General features: G+C 38.6%; 1 protein-coding gene and 1 long non-coding RNA gene across 2 annotated transcripts in view; one reads left to right on the top strand and one right to left on the bottom strand.

Annotated features, from left to right (window-relative positions):
- Positions 1-10,388, bottom strand: part of LOC110471132 (uncharacterized) — a 112,308-nt gene extending 101,920 nt beyond the window's left edge. Inside the window, exons 1-2 of the long non-coding RNA XR_014952396.1 lie at positions 10,343-10,388; positions 86-153 (exon numbers count right to left, since the gene is read on the bottom strand). This is a non-coding gene — a long non-coding RNA (uncharacterized LOC110471132). The remainder of the gene's footprint in view (positions 1-85; positions 154-10,342) is intronic.
- Positions 6,853-17,184, top strand: part of KLHL4 (kelch like family member 4) — a 74,764-nt gene continuing 64,432 nt past the window's right edge. The window contains exon 1 of the mRNA XM_085570455.1: positions 6,853-6,979. The gene's annotated coding sequence lies outside the window, so the exon portion shown is untranslated. The remainder of the gene's footprint in view (positions 6,980-17,184) is intronic.

Below are 17,184 nucleotides of genomic sequence, written 5' to 3'. Positions count from 1 at the left end.
GGTATATGACTTCTCTGAGGAGCTGTGTTTTATAAATTGCTGAATATCTGTGCTGAGGAGGAGCTCAGCAGCTCTCAGGACATACCTGTGAATAATTGACAAAATCAGTTCTGAGCCTAAATCCTCTTCGGAAACTCTCTGAACTTGGGCAGTCTGGGGAAAAAAAAAAGAAAAAAATTCTAATTTTTCTTCTTTGTTATGCTCTGCAGTTCCTCCAACAGCTCCTGCACTTCTGTGACAATAAAACATTAACTGTGGAGCAGAATTTGCAAAAGTTCCTTTATCAAGTCCCTCCCATAACTGCAATCCAGTAATATCACACACAATATCCTTGTGCCAACAAAGCATTCTGTGATTTCAGATGCTTCTTTCACAACTCCAGCTCCCATTACAAAGCAGCTACCAAATGAGAGACCACATTTAACTTTGGACCTCAGAAGTAGTTGATCCTTAGCAATTTTATTCCTATTATAACTTACGCAAAAATACAGCTTTGAATCTGCTCAAACAACTTTTCTGCCACATTTTTTTGTCTGCTCAATCATTTTGTCCTTGTGGAAATGACAGCTATCAATTCCACCTGGGTAGTATAAATGTGCTTGAAGAAAACAAAATGTCACTACTTTCAATTACAAGAGCAGCATATAAATGCCAACTCATTACAGAGTACTTAAAGCTCAAGTCTAAACTTACTATGAATTACTTTCTAAATCTAAATGCCAATATTATACTTAGGAGTATTGATTCAGACATATAAACCTATTTAACTCTCTGGGTCAGAGTTTGTTTATCTTTTGTCAGGAACAGATTACCAAGGCAGGGAGAGCAGTAGTGGGTTTGGATAATGGAAGGAGTTTGCCTTGAGTGCCCAGCTTCATTAAGAGGTGACAAAAGCCTGGGATTGTAATGCATGTGGCATTTCAATGCATGCATCAGGCTGTTTTTATATTTTACATAATACTCAAGTCTGAAATTGGATGCTGAAACTCTGATTGAAAGCAGCACTGTGACCTACACAAACACTGGAGGGACTTAAGAACATGCTTGAAGCTAAACGAGCTCCTCATTGTATTGAGGCTTCAGAGAGGCCCCTCGAAATTCAGTTAATTGGACAAGAATCATTGCATCAAAGGCCAGCCCACACAGTGGAGTTTGTCAGTCACTCTTTGCCAATCCTTATGGAATTACCTGCCTCGCATATTCTAATGAGAATCGTGAGTCTCTAAAAACACAATTTTTGTATCCCCAACCCCTTAGATGCCTCTGCTACCTGACCTTGGCTCCAGAAGTGACTAAATTAAAGGGTCTAACATTACCCTCGAAGATTTCAGAGCTTTTTTCTGGACTCTGGGAAAACTAAATTCCCTTCCTGAAGGCCCACAGACAAAACTCACTACTAAATCCCAAATTTTAACTCAAAACAACGCCTTAGCAGCAGGCAGAAGGATGAGAGAATAAACTTGAGGAATAAACTGGAGGAGAGAATAAACTTGAGGAATTTTCTTTCCCTTATTAATTCAGTGGTACAGGATGGTGGAAATGTCTGTGGGCTGGTTCAGGAGAATCTCACAGGCAGTGAGGCCATACCAGAGCCTGAACCCCAAAATGCTCTGAGCTGGTCCCATTTCTGCTCTGAGCCGAATCTGCTTGCTGGGAGCATTCCAGCAGTGCAGGAGGGTGGAATTGTGGATACAGTCTCTAGGGAAATACAGGTTGGATATAAGGAAAAGATTTTTTCACAGAGAAAGTAATAAACTTCTGGAATGGCCTGCCCAGTGATAGGTTATTCAAATATAGTTATGGTGTATTTTATGTATCATTAAAATATCTTTAGGAAAATATATTTTTTTTTCTTGCAAATGCCTTTGTACAACTAATTTCTCAAATCATCTGAAGACAGCTGTATCCACCGCGTTATGTTTTCTTATTTTCATTATAAAAATGCTTTATGTTACTTTAATGGTGCATTTGTATTTCAAGAGTAACAAGGGTAACCCTTCAAACCTGTGGAATGGAATTTTGGAAGGAACCAGCAGAGGGACCCCTTCAGTTAAAAATTAAAAATAATCCAAAACCCAGCCCTTGAATCCAAACCCACCTGAGCTTTATTTAGGCACAGGCCCAGATAGTGTCAAAAGTACCAAGAGCACAAAAAGTAGCAAATTTCTGATAGAAGACAGTGAAGTTTCACACAAAATAACAAATTCCCTTTTTGTGTTTGTACATTTCCAGTAAAAAGTGTGATATTTTAAGATTACCATTCAATTACATAATACTGAGGATGACTGGAACCCATTTGCTAACTACCACAGTGTCAGGATGAGAGCTGAGAAAATGATCTGGCTGCATTTTATGTTGTTCCCTGCAAGTAAACAGAAAACAGGGCTGTGGCAGGAGCAGAAATTATCCCCCAAACTGCCCTTTCCTTCTTTCAACCACCACTTCCTCAGGATGGAACAGGATGTCCATGGGAATGTGAGCGCTCAATAACAATCCCGAGCTGCAGAGAATGTCTGATTGCAGAAAGGATCCACACTGCTGCAGCTGGAGCTGCAACACTCATTTTCAGAAAGTGTGGTTCTGCAGCAAACACCTCCCAAATGCAGCTTGAATTTGAGGGGAAATTTGTTCAGGGAGTGTGTCTTGTGCAATTGTTGCCATGGCACCTTAGCCAGACGTGCTGTTGTAGAAATAATTAATTTTTCACATTGCAGAAACTTGGTATTGTAGAACTTTCTGCTTTTTGTTCTTCAGTTCTGGGAACTCCCAAAATAGTATTTCTAGTAAAAAGTGGTAGCACCTTTATAAGCAATGTTTGCTCACACTGCAATGTGACAGCCCCCATGCTCCTAGAACATGTATTCTAAAAAAAAACCTGTAAGCTATGAAATTCTGGAAATGCAAATTCAGAAAAGATCTTATTGTGCTGCCTGCTTCCCAATGGTTTACAATGTTCTAAAACACCAATTCCATGCAAAAGGCAACACGGGCCAGCACACAGCTCTGCCTCACATTGAGAATAAAAAGCAAATCAGGTACCAACCACTACAGATTGAACCTGGTTTTCTCTCTTAAATACATAATCCAGTCAGAGACCCAAAAGAGCTTTGAGGAAAAGCATCTTGATTTTTAATTTCTATTAATATTCCATAAATTATCTTATTTACAGAGAAAAAGGTAACCTGGAATCTGTAAACCCCTCAGCTCTTTCACAGATAGACAAAATTTACAATCCAGTAAATCACTCTGATTGCACAGAGAACTGATGGCAGGTGTACCTTTGAACCTATTTATTAATTATGATACTAAAAGATTATTTTTTGTCACTATAAGAATGAGATAATAACAATAGCAAGACACAAGGAAGTAATTTCCTGCATACAACACAATACTTTCACAGTGCTCTTTGTCTAAAAATTCATCTCCTTCCTCTTCAGGCTGTTTTGAAACTTCAGTTCTTCCCTCCCTGCAATTTTCTCCTATTCTCTTATGTCACTTAATAACTCAAGTCCTCCTTCAAATATTCTTACACTTGCATGGCCTTGCAAACTAAAGAGTTTGTCTGCAGAAAGGGATTCTATTTTTTTCAAATTTCCATCATTTTTGATAGACATGTAAAAAATTACCTAGGTTTAAAAAAACACTTGGGGAAATAAGTTTTTGAATATCTATGCCAAAGTGATGGAGAAATTTATAAATGTATCAGAATAGCAACATGGGAAATAACAGGAAACAATTTGCAGAGAATTATTTTATGGCAGGACTGTTCTGATAATTTGCCAAGATAAATTTTTCATTTAGTGTTTTAACAAAAGAGACAACCTAAACATTAAAAACATATTCTCCTCTCTATTGACTGATTATCTTGAGCTCTCTTTTCCACAATCCTGATACCTTTTGGGTTCTCCTGCTCCCAAGAACTGCTAAAAAGGAATGAAATCCTATTGTATTTACCAAAGCATACACAGGAATTCTTTCCCCCATGTGCTGATAAGGATCCCACTGAGGACAGATGGCAGATGCTAATTCCTACCCAGCTGACACACAGAGGGTTTTTGATCACCATGTAGGCAAGGAATAGAATAACTTGTGAGTTAGTTTGGAAAACTCAGGAGATGACCAGAACTTGCTGGGCAGAAAGCATATGGCCAGCAGAACTTGAAAGAAATGAGCAGGTTTGGGATTATTGCATCTGACTTCTCTAATCTGACTATTTGAGCATTTGGGGAATTTCTACAAAGGTTTCTTACTTCATACATTTATAAAAATATGCAAGAAATTGAGAATTTGAGGATCTCTAAGCAGTATCTATATATATCACTGTCTGTGAAAACTATATATATACTGATATATTTTACAATCTCCACTCGCATTTCCAACTCTTGAAGTTTTGCAGCACTTTCATAGTAAAGGCAGATTAATTCTTGGCTTTTTGGGATTACAGAAACTCCTCACTAGTAATTTAAATGTGTGTGACATTTCTGGAGTGCACAGTTAAAGAGAAAGGGAGGAAAATAAAAATTCAGAACTAAAGGTCCCTAAACATCCTTCCTGTTTGTTAAAGGTTAAGGTCTGAGTGCAGTTCAGTGCTTGAAGAGCACATCAAACCCAGTGTTCCTATAGCACAGGGGTAACAAATTCAATTCCAAATGCATTTAAATATGGATTTTCTCCCTGTACATTTATCTCTAACTAAAGGCTGCCCCTGCTATACAGCCTTTGCAGCAGAACTCTATTTTCTATTTCTCAGCAGCAGGTGGCTTCCTTCTTCCTGTGTTAAAATTCAACAGCTTAGTCCTACAAGACACCACAGATTTAAACAAGTGGCCTTTCTGAATGAATAGAATTTACTTTAATGAGCAAATTTAAAAAAAAAAAAATTATTAATAATAGGGGAAAATAGAGTAGAGAAAATATGAAATATCTCAGATTTTCTTTTTCTTAGAGAATTCAATTGTAATGGGTCATCACAATAAAAACCCAAGATTAGAAAATCTCTAAAATAAAGAACTGTACTATTCTGTTTTCATATTGTCAATCCTTACTTATTTAAAGTTTGTGCAGTGTTATCTACACTACTCTGAATCCAATGGCAAAACAATTTTTGAAAGCTCAGCTGGGGAGATGAACTTGCCATAAATTATTTTCAAAGGTATTGCTTGGCTTTTAAAACAATTATTTCAATGGCATTTATTTTTTTCCCCAAAGCAATGCCAACTATTGCCTTACATAACTTTTATTTAATTGAAAATCAATAAAACGATACTCATATAACCTTGGCATTCAAAAATGACATTTCTCCTTTGTTTTTACAGCACACACAACAAACAAAAAAATCAATGCTTTCTCTCTCCACACTTGGATAAAAAGGATAATAAAGCAGCAGGCTCACAGTGCTGCATGATATTGATTGTGGAGTCTCTCAAGATAAATTACTAAGATTTAAAATTATTCTTGGTAAGCCAGCACTACATATTTTTTTATCAGTTTTCACTGATAGTCACATTTGAGGGAATGTGAGTATCAGTACATGAGCTAAAATACATTACACTGGGGGTAATTCTTTGTAAAACTCTTCAATGAATAATGCACTCAAGGAGCACATTTAAAAGTGAATATATTACATATTTTTTTTCTGTAGAGAAAAATGGTGCACGTTTTCTAATCAAATTCATTGAGACACTCCAATACTTGCGTAATACCTGGACAAATACATTGAATAGATGTACATTTGCTTGCAGTTTTTAGCAAAAGAAAAATTTAGGACAAGATAAAAGAAAGAAAAATTACTTTATTTTTATTAAAAAAATAGCTTTTCAAGATAGGCCTTTTGGGTGAATATTATAGTACAGGCTAGACCTAACAAGGATTATTTATGAAGTATATTTATATTGTGTTATATTATTTATATTGCTAATATTATTGGTTAGCTATTGTTTATATTATTTTTATAGTATGTTATATTATTTATAAAGATTGTCTTGAAAAGAAATTAAAGATAAGAAATTTTTCTGTGCCATCTTAAAGGGCAACTTTTTATATGCCACCTTGAAAGGATTGCTTTAAGAGATATTTAAATTTGAAGTTAATTTCAACATGAATGTATCTTAGCAACTTTATTTTCACAGTAAAATTCTAATGAATCATTAGCTGCCACTTAAACGTGTAAAAAAATAATTGAGTCTTATATGTTATAACTGAAAATTTATTACAGCCTTTAACTCGGAGGAAAATGGAAAACACACAAAGGTTTTAGAGGGCTGCAAGGGGTATATTGCTGACTATTATTCTATAAAATAAATTAAAACTGCTATCAAAGTCTAACTATAATTCATCTTGGGGTGTTTTCTGGTCTGCTAAGATTCTTATCACTACCAACAGCAGGCCATAAAATGTTTAATATGGTATCTGTATCTTTCTCCTCAAAGGACATCGTTAGCTCACAAAAACACTCAAATTCTAGCTCCAACTCTCCAGAATTTTTACTTCTTTTGCTTTGCAATTATCCTGCAGGAAATATTTCTATAATTCCAAGGAGACTTTGGATTTCTAGAGGGGTGTTGGAGGCAATGCCATGTAGAGACCAGGGGATGTCCTGCGATCCTCTGTTCCTCGCCGTGGTGCTGGGCAGGCACCACGGGGACCAAAAGTGACAAAAGTCCTCAGGAAACGGCCCCGGCAAAGGCGTTGTTTAATGTGGATGCTGAGGGAAGTGCCACGGAAAGCATTTATCAGGAGCTTCCATCCAGAGAGGAAATATGTTGTAGGGAAAAATGCAACTATTACTCAGCAGGCCAAGGGCAAAGGAAATAGGAAATGGGTTAGAGAGTTCTCTGAAATAATCTGTCACTGAAACGTGAGAAAACAGCCCCGTGTGCTGCCGGTCCTGCTGGTTTAAAGCCTTCCACGAGTCAGGATCCGTCTGCTGCCTTGTGCCATTATCTGAAAGTTGGCTCCTTCCAATTCGGGCTTCTTCAAGGTAGGATAAAAAGCTTAATTTGGGTCTTATCTTGACACATCGTTTGCATGTTTATTATTTGAGCCTTTGGAGTAACTCATAGGAAAGTCGTGAGCTTATCACGGAAACAATACATCTCAGAAATGCTGCAAGGGTTGGCTTTGGGGCTTTGTACAGCCTGCACAGAAATGCCAACGAGTCAGCCAAAATGTTTTAGGGATGTCAGAGGGACAGAGCACAGCTCTGGAGGATGCCACCTCGGAGTCTGCCAGGGCTGGGACAAGGGGTGCAGCAGTGCTTTTGGGAGCAGAGAGGAAACCTCCTCAAATGCTGCCATGAGGGGATAGAAAAAGAGATGGTGTTCTGAACTCTGCATTTTTAACTTTGAAATACTCAACTCTGCAGGTACTAAATCTCAAGTACGCCTTCATTGCTGGTAATAAAGGTGCTTGTATCAATGAAGACAAAATAGATACTTATTAAAATTTGATTTTTGATGTTTTTATGATAATAATGTTGGTCAAATGAAGAGAACAGTCAGTCTTTACACAAAGGGATACTAACACTCCTTCCTTCAGACAGATCTTGTGTTCTCCCCATTGATTAAAAAAAACCGCAAACAACTTTCTCAAAAGAAATCATAATGGCTGCAATTAGTGTTGCATTATCTTTTGAATTCCAGTATCCTTGACTTCCTATTCAACAAAATATTACTGAAATTGTAGCAATTCCCTAGGTTTGACAGATGATTTCCATGCTTATCTGAAAACACAGCAGGAAAGAGAGAGAAGTGCATTATATGGAATATTCACACTAATTCCAGATATCAATAATATGAAACAATGCTCTCTAGGTGCTTCAGCAGAGAGGCCCCTCCAGAGGGTGATTTAGAACAAGCAAATTAGACTCTCTGATGTGAATGGCACTCAGAAGGCTCGTGAAGCCAGGCAAAGTGAATATGTCCTACAATGGATAGGACATATGCTCCTCTCAAGAGCATAGGAAAAAAATACAAGCCAGGAAGAAGAAGTACAGGAGGAAGATAATCAGCATGATTGCAATCTTGCACTCAACTGGGTGCTTGCCTTTGTCTGTCTGCTCTCCTGCCTCCATTGTTCACTCTCCATATCTTTACCCTCACACCACTTTCTGTTTTAAACTACAATACCATGTGTTCCTCACCACTTCCTTAATTTATAATGTAGATAAACAAATGACTTCATCCAAAAGGATTCCACTAGACAGTGTGCTCACACGCCTCAGTGCTTACCACATCTCTGAAGGAGACTTTCGTTTTTTCTCAATGAGCAGAGGAAGTGGATCTTACAAAGCATCTCCTCAGTGAGGAAAAAACAGGTTAAAGTTATCTCATTCATAAAGGTTGATAACTACAAGAATGATAAAATGACCGTGGCTGATGCAGAGAAATTTTACAGTAAAATAGTGAAAAGCAACAGAATTGAAAAGCAGGGCACAAGTGCAGAAGAAATTTCAACTTAGGTTGGCTGAAAAAGGGCGAAGGAATGACAGAGATTAGTCAGGAGATGAGATCAGAAAGCATTAAAAACATTCTCAGGTATTTTTAGTGATAAAGACATTCTTGGCTTTGTTTTTATTTCTCTAATCGATTGTGCTTCCCTCTGCAACACTGTGGGGACTGGGAGGAGTTCCAGTTGTGTGTGGCTGGAGCTCTGGGCACACAGAGATCCTGCCAGGAGCAGATGCTCCGTGCTGGGCTGGGCATCCTGGCTCTGGGAACACCTCCAGAGGCAGCTCAGGAGAAGAGCTGAGAGCCCAGTGCCCACCCTGGGGCTGCCAGAGCTCTGCCCTGGCTGCTTCTCCAGCTCCTTTTCCTTTGGGAGGAAGGCTGAGAGCACAGGGGAGCAGGGCACCCCACAGGTGCCTGGGGTGGAAGCAGGATGCAGACACAGGACTGCAGAGCAGACACAGGACTGCAGAGCAGACACAGGACTGGAGAGCAGACACAGGACTGGAGAGCAGACACAGGACTGCAGAGCAGACACAGGACTGCAGAGCAGACACAGGACTGGAGAGCAGACACAGGACTGGAGAGCAGACACAGGACTGGAGAGCAGACACTGCCTCCAGGGCTGCTCTGAAGCTCAGATGCAGCAGGTGATGCCAACAACTCATTTCCAACAACGCTCTGTTGTGAATGGAAAAGATGAATGGAAAGGATGCTGAAGCAATTTTCATACTGCACTTCTTATTTTTATTGTATAAGTCAAGTGGCTTGGCAGCAAAAAAAGGGTTAAGATGAATACATGAAGAAAATAATCCAATTGCTTCCGAGATTCATGACTTTTCTATATAATTAGATAGTTCTGCCTTTTTTTAAGCATTGGGTACACTAAAGCTCTGTAGGTAGTGATGACAGCTGACTGTACAAACGCCTGCATGAAGTGAGAGATCAGATCCAGAGATTTCTTTAGGAGAGCTCATTCCAAAAACCTCCACCACCTTGCTGGCAGCATCAATAAAAGGCACTGCTCTTGCCTAATTTGCTTGTGCAGTAGAGCTGATCCCCATTGGAACACATTTGGAGAATAAGGGTGGGAATATCACAGGGAGAAGGAAGTTTGCAATCCTCTTGCTCTTCCTGTAAATATTGCATGGATATCTAGAAGATTTAGATTCAATTGTAGAACAACCTGTCTGGTTATTTTAATTTTTTTAAGCAGTTAATGAATTCTGCTATTAAGTGTTGGTAGACATATTGTGACATCTGCTGAAAAACAGCCAATATCTGTATTGCTTTGTAATCCTAGAATCAAGATATTTAACTATTTTTGTTAAAATCTGAACAATTTCAGACTGCAACAAGAACATACTGCCCTCACTCACACTGTCAAAGACTTACCAAAGAAAAAATACCCCTGAGAAAACCCTGAGTAGAGCAAGGTAATGCATCATTTTAAGTAGGATTTTTACAAACCATGTCTAATAAGTATTATGTACTCACAGGAGCATACTCTGGGGCAGGAAAACAAGAACTAATAACTTTTGAGGAAGTGACCATTTTCCATTTGGAAACTGCTTTTTAACACAGCTACAGCCTTACAAAGCAAGGGACCTTAACTCTGTCTCTTCTGATGAGACATAATTGATTTCAAGCTAGATGGGGTCAAATATATTCTGTGCAAATACAGAAGACAAAAATAATGATGCCAGGATATGTGAAACAGCTGAATCCACAGATGCCCATTTTAGAGAACAAATACCAACTTACTGTGGGCTACAGAAAAGGCGAGTCATCTTTATCTAATACATACATATGTGAGGATATATAGATATTATGAAATTATTATAAATTTATAAATTATTTTTAAAAGTTTTCATTGCCCACTTGGCCATAGAACATACCTGGGTAAAAACAATTCTCATGGCCACTACATGTTGAGTAGCAGTGCTCAAAAGGTTGATGCAATGAGTCTTCAAGTCAAACAGATAAGGCAGGATTTCACTACTTGACTACAATATCAAAAATAAAATTGCATAATGTGAAGTGTGCAACACTTGAATGTTTTGCTCAGAAAAGGAACAGGGCTGTCTGCTTCTGTTTCACTTAAGAAAATGTGAAGACTTTACATAAAACCTTGTTTACTACATGTGGGATAATTAGCTTGTCAAATATTAAGACAGTGTCAGTTCTGTTCCATTAGCTAGCTGAAGATACTATAAATTACATGGAAAATGTCCAAGGAATAATAATATCAAGGAACACCATGCCCTGGAGGAGCTTTGGTGATGGTTTTCTTCCTCTCCCTCGCTGTAAATCCTCTGCAGAGAATTTTTAGACAGAAAGGTCCCCAAATTTAGCCCACAGACTGGAGTGTAAATACCCAGAAGGGGAGATCAGCTCCATCAAAGTCTGCGTGTCATATTCTATTTACAGCCCGACCCAGAGGCTGATGGTTGGGATAACACGGTGCAGAAGAGGCTGAGCAGGGCCAGTGGGATGGAGGAGCTGGAATCCTCCTTTCCCTTCCCACAGCCCATGGACACACATCTGCCACAGCAGCAGGGCCTGGCCAGAGCTCCCTCTGTTCCCTGCACCAAAATGCAGCTTAGCACCTTCTCCCAAACGCTCTGGAGTGCTCAGCACAAATAACTGCACTAAAAATAACCTGCAAAAATATGCACCAGGGAAAAAGGCAGCGTCTCAAGGCAGCTGTCTGCTTGGCTCTGGTGGAGCTCTAGGAAATCTCAGAGAGCTGGCTTACTCTCAGAAATGAGCAGTGGGATGGTTTTGCTCTGTAACTCCATTTAAAGAGGCTAGATTGATACAAATAAAAGCAAATAAAATTAAAGGTTACAGCATTTTTAATGCTCTTCGTAAATTTTGCTGTTAAGTGATACCAATAGTCATAAATAGGTGGATTCAAAAGTCACTGACAAAGGGATAAATCCCTTTAACTGCAGCAATTCTGTGGGGCCTTTTTCTTGGGGTAAACCTGGATTGTCACAGTCTATTTCATGGATCTTTGCAATTACATGTGTAACAATTTAGAATCAGGGAATAATTCAGGCTGGGGACATTCTCTGAAGGTCCCAGCCCATCTAGCCCAACCTCCCTGAAAGAGGCAGGGTCAACTATGAAATGCTAGTTAAAATTGAATTTTAATAAAATCAGATATACAAAGACTTATACAGTAAGAGCAGAAAGATGATACTCCAGTAAATACTTCCATATCAGATCTTCAATTAGTAACATTTAACAATCATTGGGACACTACCAATATTAGGGAAAAGAATGTTTTCTATAAAATGATTGAATTTTTTTTCTATTTATCCATACTTTCCCAAGCATAAGAGTTGGGAACCGATAATCTACCTGGTTTGCAGTCCTCTGGAGGAAGCAATGTGGGATCACAAGGAATGGATTATTGTGTCTGCTCATGACTGATCCAGATACATCCACGGAGTTTGGTCTGGCAATAACGGAGAAAATAGCTTGAAAATATCACATTTTGGATGTGGGCTGAAAAGACTGATAGTTTCTAGCAGAAGGAAATGTTCTCCCTCTTCTTTGAACTACCTCAGGCCATGCATTTTTGGGGAGCAAAAGAGTCTGTGGTTGCCACTGACAACCTGGCCCACGAGGATTTGGTGTGGCTTTGCTGTCTGACAGGGTGAGGTACAAAGGAATGCCAATGCCTCCCAAACCCAGCAAAATCCAAAGAGAAAAGCAAACTGCAGTGCTGATAATATTTCAGCTTTTGGTTTAAGGGATTTAAGGATCTTAACTTTATAAAAATGTTTTTTAAAATTCCAATACTAAAAAGTGTAATTACAATTCCAATACTCTCAGCTCCAGTTTTTGCTTTTTTTTCTCTGTGCCTACTGTTCATGCTGTCAACACTTGTCTGGTTCATTTTGGTGTCTGAGAACTCTCAGAATTACAAAATAAATGTACTGTATCAAAAAGCTTGAGACATGAAGACTTGTACAACAGCTTGTATTACACTACATCAAAATGGGAAAGAATTTGTGACACCGTTATCAGCTTGTGAGAGCTGATATTGCACACAGGGAGTCTCTGGAGATACCAGGAGGGATTGAAGCTGCTCCTGTAATCCAGCAAGCTCAGGTCAGAAAGCTCTGATAGGCAGAAGTAATGGTGCAGAGCAGACCAGATAACCCCCAGCAAATAAATAATTTGTGTGGCCATAAGGAGAAACTCTGTAAGTATATGGGAAATATTAGATCCTGTCCTCATTTCCATTCTTGATTTGGGAGGCATAATGAAAAAGTATCTTTTAAAAAAATTAGAAGTTTTTCCATATGCCACTTTTGAATGTTGACTTGATTCATCTGTCAATAAGTCAAATGAAAAAAAGTGGTTTTTTTGTTTTCTGTACCTGACTGTTCAGTGAGGCTTGGGTTAAAGACGTTCCATTGCCTTGTGGGGTGAAATTCATAAGGATGCATCTAATGATCTCTTTTTCCCTAACAGCTTAAACTATTTCCTTTTCCCTCAAGTCCCTCTAACTGCTCTTCATTCGGACTTTACACAAACTCTTTCCCCTCCACTGGCTCAGAACCTTGTCATCCCAAATCCCTCAGGACACCACTTCCCTTTCAATTTACTGCCTTTCTCTGCTTTCCTGCCTCATTCTCTCCATCAGCCCTGCAAACCCTTCCTCCTTTCCAGCTGCTCCTCAGTGGGGACAAGCAGTTGGCAGAGGAGGGGAGCCAGGACAGGAATGCCACATTTTCTGCATCTTTGACACTTTTACAGACCCCTGACCACAGTAAACACTTGGTGTGGCTGAAGTGCATGTGGAGTGATTGGCAATGAGCTGTGAACTGGGACAGTCTTGGGAGGAACAACCACTCTCAAGTTGAACAGAGGTAGAAAAGACATAAGAAATAATTCTTACATAACCCTAGAATATGTCTGGAGGCTTTTTTGAAACATGGTTTCAGTACTTTTTCAGAAATTCAGTTTCTTTGCTGACAGCAATATTTTTATCATTTGCACCACAGCTTTTATTATTCATCTAACTCAGTTATTCTGAGTTATTATTATTATGAGTTATTCATATTTGGATGTTTATTCATCTTGTATGGATTAGAGCCTTTCACTAAGTGTTAATTAAGAATTTGAATATATAACTTAGTTTCCTAAGCAGATATCCAGCACAAAACCTCTACTAAAGAAAGGAAAATCTGCCTGGTTTTAAAGAACAGCAGATCAAAGCTGCCTGAGAAAAGGAATGGTGTCTTGTAAGAGGACTAGGATTGCTTTCCAAAGGCTACTCTTAATCCTTTCATATAATATTCATACATGGAAGTAAACTCAGGTCATGCTTCAAATAACTTATTTCAGAAATTAAGTTCTGAAGCCTAACTTGAATATTTGTCTAAAAATAGTAAACACGTGACCACAAAAAGCTTAAAGCTGAGTTCCTTTAAATCCTAATGCATTTTGGAGTATTATTGGAGAAGGTCAGAAAAAAAGGCCATGGAAATGAATTCAGTGTTGCTGATATAGTTTGATGACAGATATTTTTTTAATACATCAACTTCAAATAATTTTTGAACGTGACTTTAATGCACCAGAAAAGCTCTGCACAAGTTGAGATCTCTAACTACACAAAGGGCAGGAGCTCATATATCTGGTGACCAACATCTTCAAGGCTTGCAAATAACGACAGAACAGGAACTGGACAAAGCTGGTAAAACTGGAAAATATAGGAAATAAAACGACTATGCCTCCATTTCCATTTCTAGTGACACAAAATCTCCTCCTAGACAAGGGACTGAATTCATAAGACATGCCATGGTGTCACCTACTAAAGACACTAAATGCTTTAACAGCAAGTTAGGAACAATCATCCCTGGATCCTGGATACTTATTCTCATCCTAAATCTGTTTTGTGAAGCCATTAGCTCAATCCATTCAGTCAGACAAAAGTTATAGCAATTGAAAAATTATAAAAATATGACTGAGTTCTCTTATTCACCAAAAGAAAGAAGCAGAAGAAATATATCTTATATGAAATTTACTTCCGTGTTATAGTTTAGTGTTTGGAAACATCTTCATAAAGATTATTTAAGTCCTATATTGCTTAAATAGACACTGAAAATTATTTTGCTGCTATCCCTTACTGAACTGCTGAAAGAGAATTAGCTTCCAAGAGGAAACAAACAGTTGGAGGCTTTATTTGAAAATCTAAGAAATAAGAAGTCAGTCATTTAAGGAACCATTTTCTCTCCATCTAAACAACTCAGTGATACTTCTTTCAAATATATTTTGTTTGAAGAAGTATTTTCTAGATAAGAAAGAACCACTTGTCTTTCATCTCCTTGGTTCATAGGCTCCTTCAGTAAATTTTTCCTTCAGCATTTTAATTGGCTCCCAGTACTGTTCCTACTGAGGGAAGCACTAAATCACAATAGATTTATAAGTGTTATAACTATATTTTAAGAGGTACCAGTGGGTTTGTTATTAGTATTCTGCTGTAACAGGAAAAGGACTAGCTCAAGAAACAAAAAATCTGATGTCTTTGTGGCACACGAGGCAGACCCAGGACATGGCAGCAGGTTTGTGAAACCATTGCTGGGTGTGCCATGGTCCCTCTCATCCCAACCCTGCCCTGCTCAGAGAGCTCCTTACCCCCCACGGAATTTAAACCTTCTGCGAGCTCAGCGTGAGCAAACCAGGCTCTGAGAGCAGCTCCTGGCTGGGACAACAAACCCAGCCCTTCACAGCCCAGCTGCACCCTCACCTTGGCCAAGGATGTGATACATCCATGCAACAACAGCCTAAACATCATCCTGCCCTTTTTGGGGGATCTTTTTCCCCAAAACATGCTCCTGCCCGTGTGCAGCTGACAGGGTTCTGTACCTCCCCCAGCCTGGGCTGTTTTGGAAGCCAAAGAGATGCATGTCCCTGTGCAGCAGCTCGTGGCTTTTTGTGCTTCTGGCATTATTGCCCAAAATTGCCCATTGTAGCCTTCTCCCTCCACCACAGATTCCCGACAGCTTGCTTGGGAGAATTTTCTCCTTCATCCAATTTTTTTCCTAAGCAGCTTCATAAAGTTATTCTTGAACCAATGACACTGATCTGTAATATTGACACTTGAGTCAAAAAAGTTTCATTGGACAGAATTTGCACCAAAATTTTATACAACAAACCTCAGTGCTGTGTTGGAACAAAGTACAATCCTGGCAAACCTCCTCTCTACAAGCTATTGTGCACTATTCACCTTTGATCTTGGAATGGTTCCCTCACTGTTGCAAATTCAATGGGCTAAATAAATGCCAGCCCATATGCCCATGAGATGAATGCCCACAGAGAGCCCCAGTGCTGGAATAAATATTTATCAGAGAGCAAAAAACCTGCTCCTGGACCATGTTTTTAGTCACTTCTCCATCTTGGTATGAAAAAAATCAAAAAACTTTGTATCTGGTGAATGGGAAATGGTGTGACAAGCACAATAACGAGTCCTGGGAGCACAGGGCTGCTGGAAGCAAGAATAGGAATTGTTTCTGACTGGAAATTTTAAGTATTTCTTGAACAAAGTCCACACAAAAATCTTCCATTTGAAAATACCAGTCCTACAAGCCACAAGCTACAAACCCTCTTCCCATCTAAAAAATCTAATGACAACAGTAACCACAATTATCATCCTGCAATCAGCTGAAATTGGATCTCTTTACACCACAGAGCAGATAAATGGTTTGCAACAGCAGCATTATTTCTAACCCCCCTTCCTAATTTACATAAAGAAATTAATATTCTGAAAGAATAGTCTCTGGTGTATTGGTGGGAATATAATTAACAAAATCAAGACAGTATTTACATGAGTATTTGTTTTGATAAACAACAAAATGTGCTGAAGACAATTTTTGGGAATGAATTGGTATTTGTTTTTTTTTTTTTTTATGGATGGCACAAGTTGGCCTAAAAGCTTGATTTTCATTCAGGATTTTAATTACAGCCATAGCAACAAATGCTTGCAAATTCTGACAATAGCTGTCAAGCTTTTTTGTCTTAATCACTCTTCCCTGACTGTGGGGAATATATTTTTAAAAGTATGTATTGCTTAAGCAGCAATTCACCCTGGAGTACAGGACATCTGTCAGGAAGATCAATAAAATCTCAGCCCTAAGGGGTTTGATCAAGGCTGACTTGCATATAAACTACAGATGATGCTCAGAAACTAAACTAAAAACTAAATTTAACTTCAAAAACTCTCAGGGTAAGAACACTGCCCTATCTGCTTTTAGCTCTGTGGGGGACCAATGGGTTTCTATTCCTGAAAAGCAGCAAAAGGCTCTCATTTTCTCAGACAAACCCACGTAAATGTGTCACAGCCATGACTCTTCTGGGGTCCTTGAAAGGCCTTTCTTTTGTCAGCATCTATAATGATAATAATTTTCATTACTGTTTGTTCTATATCAAGAACCGCTTTATTTTAACAATCTCTACTTATATATTCATAATTAATTTTCTGCCACTTGATACATTTTAACTGTGCTTACAGCAATAATCTTTGAACCCAGCTGAAAGGCAAAAAAAAAAAACAAAACCCTAGGAATTCTTCCATTAGTACTCCAAGCTATTCCATTTGCCATCCTTCTTTAAAATTCGGGTTTGGTGGCTGGTATAAAGTCAATATAACTAGAAAATGAAATAGAAAGGCTATTTCTGGAATCAAGGAGGGAATGATTTAAAGAAATAAAGAAATCTGTGA

The sequence above is a fragment of the Lonchura striata genome, chromosome 4A (genome assembly GCF_050655825.1).
Source record: "Lonchura striata isolate lonStrDom1 chromosome 4A, ASM5065582v1, whole genome shotgun sequence".
Lineage (NCBI taxonomy): Eukaryota > Metazoa > Chordata > Aves > Passeriformes > Estrildidae > Lonchura > Lonchura striata.
Note: the sequence above shows the minus strand (reverse complement) of the source record. Positions and strands in the feature narration are given on the sequence as shown.